The following is an 8,611-nucleotide window of genomic DNA, read 5'->3' on the forward strand; positions in this document are numbered from 1 at the left end:
GGATTATTCATTATGAATTTGTACCAACTGGACAAACAGTTAACCAAGTTTACTATTTGGAAGTGCTGAAAAGGCTGCGTGAAAAAGTTAGACGATCTGAACATTTTGCCAACAATTCATGGCTCTTGCATCACGACAATGCACCAGCTCACACGGCACTGTCTGTGAGGGAGTTTTTACCCAGTAAACAAATAACTGTATTGGAACACCATCCCTACTCACCTGATCTGGCCCCCAATGACTTCTTTCTTTACCCAAAGATGAAATATTGAAAGGAAGATATTTTGATGACATTCAGGACATCAAGGGTAATACGACGACAGCTCTGATAGCCATTCCAGAAAAAGAGTTCCAAAATTGCTTTGAAGGGTGGACTAGGTGCTGGCATTGGTGCATAGCTTCCCAAAGGGAGTACTTTGAAGGTGACGGTAGTGATACTTAGCAATGAGGTATGTAGCACTTTTTCTAGGATGAGTTCGCGAACTTAATTGCCCGAACTCGCATGCGTGCGTGTGTGTATGTATATACACACACAGCATATCAGAGTCAAGTAATCTGGGGCCAGGCTGCTGTGAAACTGTGGGGAAAGTGTGGGGGAAGGGATGGGGCTGTGGAGGCTCCTGTGGGCAGCAGAGGAGGGGTTCTGAGGGAGAGAGGGAGCAGAACTCCCTGGGGGAGGGGGGGTCTTCACCTTGGGGATGATATACAGAAGAGCCCTGCCCTCCCACAATGTCCTACTTTCTCCCCATTCTCAGCACTGCCGGCAAAGGGGAGGACAGAGGGGAGAAGCGGGAGGGGAGGAGGCCCAGGACAGCAGGCCACTTCCCGTGGTGTGGGAGTGGCTGAAACCAGACTGGGGAAGCCAGCCGAAACCTCAGCACAATGCTGCTTTATCAGGAGTTTCCAGACGGGGGCACCTGGGGAGAAGCAGGGAGGGCCCAAAAGGAGGCCCTTATGTGGGGACCGTGCCTGGTGCTCCCCCCTGTCAAGGTGTTCCCCTCCAAAGCTCTGCTGCAGCCTGCCTGCAGTGAGGACACAATAGAGGGGGAGAGGAGAGAAAGCCTCCTAATTCCTCCGGCTTAGTGAAGGGGGTGGCAGAGGTGGCCGCCATAGTGGTTGGAGCCAGACCGACAGAGAGCAGCCTGGGGCCAAATCCCAGCCCTGCTGGCTGTGTGATCCCAGGCAAGTCTCCCAGGTTCTCAATTTCTTCCCCTATAAAAGGAGAATAATAGTAACACATCTTGGGGGTGCTGAGAAGATCCAACAAGTTAATCACAGAAAGCACTCAAAACACTGCCTGTTAATACTAATAATACAGAGTAATACTACTGGGTTGTTGGAAAAGTCATCACGCGTTTTTGCAACAAAAAACATAGAAAAAAGACGTTATGACTTTTCCGACAACCTAATGTAAGGACTAATACTAGCAGCTAACAGTCTTTGAGCACTTACTACACAATTTGCCTGATGATTATGCATTTTTAACCTCAAGACAACCCTCTGAAGAAGTACCATTAACATTCCCATTTCATAGATGAGGCCACCAAGACACAGAGAGATGAAGTGACTTGTCTGGGATCACACAGCTAGTGGCAAAGCTGGCTTCAGAATCCGTGCCCTCAACCTCCGCTGTGTTAGGCAGGATAAGAGCTCCAGATTGGAGCCAGGTAGGTCTGGGCTCCAGTCCTGGATCTTCTACTTACTTGCTGTGGGGCTTCCAACCCATGCCTCAGTTTCCCCTTGTCAGGGAAAGTAAAAATATCATGAATGGACAGCTCCCAGAGAAGGAAATTCAGAGAGCTTTCAATAAATACAAAGATGCTCTACTTGACTCATATTAAAATCAGAGCCACAGTGAGGACCATTTGGCACCTACCTGGCTGGCAAAGGTCGAAGTGTCAGATAACACCCCGTCCACACAGCTGGCATGAGAGGAAACCCTGGTGCCATCAGACACTGGAATTGGGGGTGAAAATGGGCACATGCTCTCAGGCAGGCTGGAACACCATCGGCAGAGCTACCGGGACACACAGCTCAGACCCCCAACTCACCTCCAGATGTGAATCCACAGCTGTACTCACAGGCATGTGCAGCCCTGTTCTGAGGAGGGAAACCCTAGAAAGGCCTGAACGGCCCGCTGTGGGGATATGTGCATGCCACAGCACATGACACAGCCACAGCAAACATGAGGAAGCACTCTGTGTCCTGACAGAGAACCTAAGAGTGAAAAACGCAAGTGGGCAGAGCAGAATACAAACATGGGAAGTCGGCTCCATTTAAAGTAAAGATAAAGTGGGGAGAAGATGTGCAGGAACAAACATCACAAGAAAAAGAAGAAACTGGGTTCTTCTTTTTCCAGAGACAATGGCTGTCTCTGAAAAGGGGACCGCCAGCTGCAGTGGGGAAGATGTCCTTGTCATCGTATATCCCTCTGTGCTGTGTGCAGTGTTTCAGTGATTATTTAGGAGATCAGGTAATACATGCACATGGAGCAAAAATGTGCCTCCTTAAAATTAAAATGCAGGAAAAGAGAAATGAGGTTAATAACACCTCCTCCTCAGGGTCTGCGGGAGGTGCCACCCTGATGATGGCCATAAAGCACACATCCAGCGCCCGGTATGCCAGGAGCTGGGGGTTACTGCACCATCACTGGAGGCTGAGAGCAGGCGAGGAGGAGGCTGCAGCCCAGAGGGGGACACTTCCCACATAAGCGCTTTACAGCCTGATCTCCTCCCGTCCTCCCAACAGCCCATTTCACAGGTGACCAACAATGTTCTCTTCCCCAGGGGCCCTCAGTGGGCGGGCAGGGGTGGGGTGTGGGGTGGGGGAAGGTTAGGCTGAGAAACGGAGAAACGTGTGTGGCTTATATGGTCCTGGCAGAGGGCAGGGCAGGGCCTGAGGGCCCCAGGAGACAGGCTGCAGTTAAGTGGTGGCTTCTGTCACATCCGCCACAGCTGGCTCCCCAGAGACTTGGGAAAGCTCCCTTTCTGACCCTCCTTCCCCCCGCCCACCCCCACAACCTTCCTGTGGGCCAAGGCAGCTAGCACACAATAAGCCCCAGCCCTAGATGGGTGGCTGGGGCGGGAAGGGTCCCATTTCCCTGGCTGTGACTTGGAAGGAGACTGCTTCCTGCTGGCAGCCTCTGTGGCCGCCCAGCTCGGGTGATGGGAGAAACAGCTGCTGGGGACACCCCGAGAGCTGCGTCTGGCCAGGAAGTCTGGCTCACAGTGAGCCAGCAGGACAAGGAGGGGTGAGGCAGTGGACAAAAAAGGGAAGGGGGTTGTGAGGGCCCTGAGGGCGATAGTGACCCAGTGCCCAGAAACTACCCAGGTTGAACAGGCCCCCTAGGAGCTTCCATCTATAAAGCGGCCTGGATAAGAACTGACTGGACAGGAAATGGCCTTGTCTTATCAAAACCACATCCAAATCACTGGAGGGCAACCGCAACAAACAGTGATTCTGGAGCCCAAGAGTGTGGAGTTTAAGTCCTGCCTCTGCCACCTGCATGCTGTGTGACCTTAGGCAAGTCATGTACTTCTCTGGTCTCAGTTTCCTCTTCTCTGAAATGGGGATGATAACAGCTATCTACCTTGTAGGTTGTTGTGAAGATCAAATAAGTTAATGTGAGTGAAGTACTCAGAATCTTGGTCAGCACATAGGACCCTCCTCCATCACTGCTACCCTCGTCCTATCCACCCTCTGTTGGACTATCACAGCAGTCTCCCCTTGGGTCCCCCTACAGCTGCCCCATGATCTATTCCCCACATGGCAGCCTGAGCAATCTTTATAAAGAATACCAGGACCAGCCGAGTGGCGCATTGGTTAAGAGCTGGCTTGGGACGCCAAAGGGCCCCGGTCCAGATCCCACATATGAGGGCCAGTGACACTGCCCTCTACAGCTAAGATGCTGAACAACAGTTCGACCTGGAGCTGGGCTGCCATGAGTCGCCGGCGNATAAAAAAATCTTTAAAAAAAAAAAAAGTCACCCAGACGCTGTTGACCTGGTGTTCATATACAGCACTGCCAATGAAAGAAAGAGGACCTGAATATCACTGAGCCTCTAGACCTAAGTCCCAATTCACAGGGGACAGAGGAACACATTAGATGACACCACACGGATATACCAGCCAGATCTAGACTGTGGAAAACTCTAGAGAACAAAAAAGCAGGGTCTTTGATAGATAAACTACCCAAACAGCAAACACACAGAAGAGATGAAGGAGTAAATCTTACGGACCACGGAAGACGTAAGGGGCCTATCAGCCAAATGCAAAACATAGACCTTGTCCGCACTCCACATCAAACAGACGAATTAAAACAAAAAGGACAGACAATCAGGGAAATGTGAGGATATGAAGAAATTATTGTTTCTTTTTTTCCTGTGACAATGGTATTGTGGCTATTTTTTTTTAAGATTCCTTATCTCGCACAGAAGGAAAATCTGAAATATTTATAGCTAAAGTATATGATGTTTGTGAATTGCTTCAAAACAATCTGGGAGGTGAGGGTGCAGATGGAAAAGCCTGGTCACGAACGGTAACCACTAAAGCTGGCAATGGGGAGGTGAGGAGGGCATTAGACCATCCTTGCGTATACGCGAACACTTCCATAACGCAAAGGCTTTAAACATTTTACAAAAGGAAAAGGTGACCTAGTCATAACAGCCAAGAATTATGGATCTGTCACCCCCCTGAATCTTAACTACTAAATCCAAACATGGGCCCTGCCTCTAATGACTGTACAGTAATTGGGGCAGCAGTAACCTTACCGACACAGTCATGGCAGCCCTCTGCTGAGCCTCACACACGGAGGCTGACTCACTAATCCACCAGCTACCCTGGGAGGCAGCAAGAATCCTCCTGCTCCAGATGTGAGAACCAATGCAGAGACCTCAGGGCCTGGCCAGAGAGTCACAGATGAAGTTCTGCTAGAGCCGGGAGAGGCCCAAGGAGAAGCAGGGGGCCCAAGCCCTTGCCTGGGCCTGGGAGCACTGGGCTCTCTCTCATTCCCATCAAATAGGCTCCTGCAAAGCAATGATCATATCTTAGCATAAACCTTTGCTGAAATTAAACCACTGGCCACTCCACAGGAGCCTGAAATGGTAATGGCAACAGATGACAATACCAGACTTTTGGACCCACGGAGGGGGTCTGGGGGGCGGGTGTCACAGGATCTGTCAAGGTCCGCCCGCCTGGACAGTCATCTCTGCAAGGTTGCAGAGCTGGCCCCAGAGCTGACTTTAGTGGGATGGGTGCCCCCCCCCCCAACTCCAGGTGGCAGGAGCAGCAAGGGAGGCTGGTTGGCAGTGACATCAGCATCCTTCCTGTCCTTGTCCTGGGCCTGTGGAAACCATCTCCCTTCTGCGCTTTCAGTGGGATCCTGGCTCTAAACAGGGAAGTCTGGAAAGCTTGGGCGGGGGGGCGGGGGGGAGGCAGAAATTGAGGGCAGGAAAGGCGGCAGGTGTGTGTGTGTGATGAGACAGAGAGATGCTGCCCAGAAGGGGGGAAGATAGGACAGTGACAGAGGATGCGCACACGGCCAAGCAGGAAAGGGAGCCTTCTCTGGGCCTCAGTTGTTCGTCTACAACATGGGAGGAGTAGTCATATGTTCCTACAGTGTGGCTGTGGGGGAGACATGACTTAATCACACCATGTCAGAAGCCTTAAAAAGGGCCCCAAACATCGCAAAAGCAAATACATGTTGGCTGTCATTTCTGCAGGCCAGTGGCTCTCATCCCAGCTCAAAGTCACACTAGAGTCACCCAGGGAGCTTTAAAACAAAACTCAATGCTCAGGCCCCACAGCCAGAGATTTGGATTCAGACGGTCTGGACTTGTGCCCCTGTATCAACGCCCCACCAGATTACTCTAATGTGCAGCCAGTGGTTAGCACAGGGGTTGGGGGTCGGGGGAGGCTGGACACAGTCCCAGGCCTGAGCCCCTTGGGGGGGGGTGTAAAATAAGACAGACTAATGAGGCATGCAGCTGGGATGGCAAGGGAAGGGGAGGGGTGAGGAGGGGCAGGGTCAGTGCCCAGGAGGCCCCTCTCTGCCTACCCACCTTCCCCCACCTTGGGACACGGGGAGTCTGGGGCCTGTTACGGAATGCAAGGAATGAAGCCAGGCCTGGCACGGCCATCTCTGGGGCCCCTCCCCGCTTACAAACTCCCAGGAGCCCATCCTCAGTCCAGTCTAGTCCAGCCAGCCCCCTTCCCTGGGAAGGCCTTGGCCACGGCACAGTCCTCCCTCCCAGCCTGAACACCCACTCCCAGCCATCACCTGAGACCGCCAGTCCGGAACCACTTCTCTTGGGTCCCCGCAACACAGACGCTGGACCACAGGGCCCAGCCCAGGCACCCCCTTTACGATGCACTTATCAGTGGTGGAATGGATGACCCTGACAGCGGGCAAGGGGCGGGCGGACCTTATCACCTGCTCTGGACCTGCTCTGGCTGGTGGGGCAGCCTGAGAAGGCTTCCCAGAGGTGGTGACCTTCAGGCCAAGACCCAAAGAAATGAGAGCACTAAACAAAGGCCAGCCGGGCTGAAGCGCAGCCAGCAGCAGAAGCGGGCAGGGCCTTGGGGACGAGAGGAGGGACTGGGTCCTGGCCTCCACTTGGGCAGCAGGAGCCATGGAAGGAATGTAAACAGGAAGGGACCCACTCTAACCTCAACCACACCTTCCGCCTTCCACCTCCTCTCTCATAGGCATGGAGAAGCCCAGCTGGCCCACTGCAGGGTGCCGGGGGTCCTCAGTCCTGCCACCCCCACGGGGTAGAGCTGGGCCCTACCTCCTTCCACCAGGCTGTGAGGAGACCCCACCAGAGCTGTTCCCCGCATCCCTGAGTCTGTTCCCCAATAATTAAACCATAAGCTGATTAGTCAAGGAAAACCTTTAATTAGCCCTTGAAATCATTCAGGAAAATTACAACCTCCACTGTGGGCGCCCTGCCCGTCCTCTGCCAGGGCCCAGGGGCGGTACCAGGGAGGAAGCAGGGGATGGGGGAGGTGAACCCAGCTGATGCTGTGGGAGCCTCGCCCAGCAAGGCCCAACTTAGGAAGCAAGACGCCTTGCGGGAGAGGAGGGCACAGGCGCCCCCTCCCATGTCACGAAGTACCTTGGAACAAGTCCAACAAGAGGTGGGCAAGGACTGCGCTAGAAAACTGTGACACTTTCCTGAGAGACATCAGAAAAGACATAAATAAATGGAGAGACAGGCTGCGTTCACAGACTGGAAGACTTGATGTCATGTCTGTGTGACACACGCTTGTCTAATATTTAAACAAAATAACAGAAAGCCAAGAATGGCCAAGACTCTGTCTTGAAGAACAAGTGGGAGGGCTTGTTCTCCCAAGACCAAGAGTTATTATAACTATAGAAATGAGGACAGTGTGGTGTTGCTGTGGGAATCGACAAACAGCAAGGGGACGAAAGAAGCTCCCAGAAACAGACCCACTTACACAGAGCTGTGATTTATGATGAGGGCAGCAGTGGGGAAAGCTGATCTGTTTTTAATAAACAGGGATCCAGGTGGAAAATATGAAACTGGATGCCTACCCCCGACACCCCAATTCCAGAACAAATACAGGCTAAATGTGAAAGGCAGAACCGTGAAACTATAAAGGGATGAGCGACAAATTTGACTACATTAAAATTAAGCACTTCTGTTCATCAAAAGACAGTAAAAAAAAGAGTGAAAAGGCAAGCTACAAACGGGGAGAAGATAGTGTAACATCTTAGAAACAAAGGTTCTCCTCCAGAATCTAGGATTTAACTCAAAGAAATAAAAAAGAAACATGCAGACAGCCCAAGGGGAAAACAGGCATGCGATGTGAACGGACACTTCACAGAAGAGGACCTCCAGATGTTCCAGGAACACGTGGAGAGCCGCTCCACCTGACTGAACACCAGGGAAATGCAAATTAGCACCACGAAGAGATGCCACCACATCTGCTCAGCACCAGCTGGCACGATGGGCCAAGCACGCATCACTGGTGTCATCCTCACCCTCCTCATCTGGGAACCAGGTCAGATGGTTGTAGCCACCTCCTGGGATTCCAGGAAGGATCAGGCAGAAGCATGGCAGTACTGCACGGGGCACTGGACTTGGCACACCCAAACCCTCAATTAGTTGCCCCTATTAATCAGCCTAAGGAATAAGGGCTCCCCAGGCCCAAGGTCATTTCAGGCCTTCTCCCAGGACACCCAGAGTAGCCTCAGTTCTAGAGGAAGAAACTGAGCCATGGAGAGGCCCCAGTGGCAGTGAAGACTCAAATCCAACCACCTGGAGAGCTGGCACTGACGCTAGTCTTCCTTCAGTTCAGCTAGTGTCCGGCACACTCCTACCTGGACCTCTCACTGGCAGCTCCCTCGGCCTGAGTGTCCATACTCTCCTCCCTAAGCCAACTCCTGTTCATCCTGCAAGTGCCATTTCCTCCCCAGGAAGCCTGCCCTGTACTCCTCACCCAGGGTGGATCCCCCACCTTACATTCTGGCAATAACACGATCACCACTTATTACAGCTCCTTCCTTCCTTCCTTCCTTCCTTCCTTCCTTCCTTCCTTCCTTCCTTCCTTCCTTCCTCCCTCCCTCCCTCCCTCCTTCCTTCCTTCC

At 52.4% G+C, this 8,611-nt stretch overlaps 1 protein-coding gene across 4 annotated transcripts in view; it reads right to left on the bottom strand.

The window, feature by feature from the left end:
• Positions 1-8,611, bottom strand: part of PAK4 (p21 (RAC1) activated kinase 4) — a 57,621-nt gene that overhangs the window by 38,154 nt on the left and 10,856 nt on the right. Inside the window, exon 1 of one of the 4 annotated variants that reach the window (XM_019666317.1) lies at positions 6,278-6,527. The exons of the other annotated variants lie outside the window; for them this stretch is intronic. The gene's annotated coding sequence lies outside the window, so the exon portion shown is untranslated. Of the gene's footprint in view, positions 1-6,277; positions 6,528-8,611 lie in introns of those variants that run through there. 4 annotated transcript variants of the gene reach the window in all.

Source organism: Hipposideros armiger, unplaced genomic scaffold, assembly GCF_001890085.2.
Source record: "Hipposideros armiger isolate ML-2016 unplaced genomic scaffold, ASM189008v1 scaffold_466, whole genome shotgun sequence".
Lineage (NCBI taxonomy): Eukaryota > Metazoa > Chordata > Mammalia > Chiroptera > Hipposideridae > Hipposideros > Hipposideros armiger.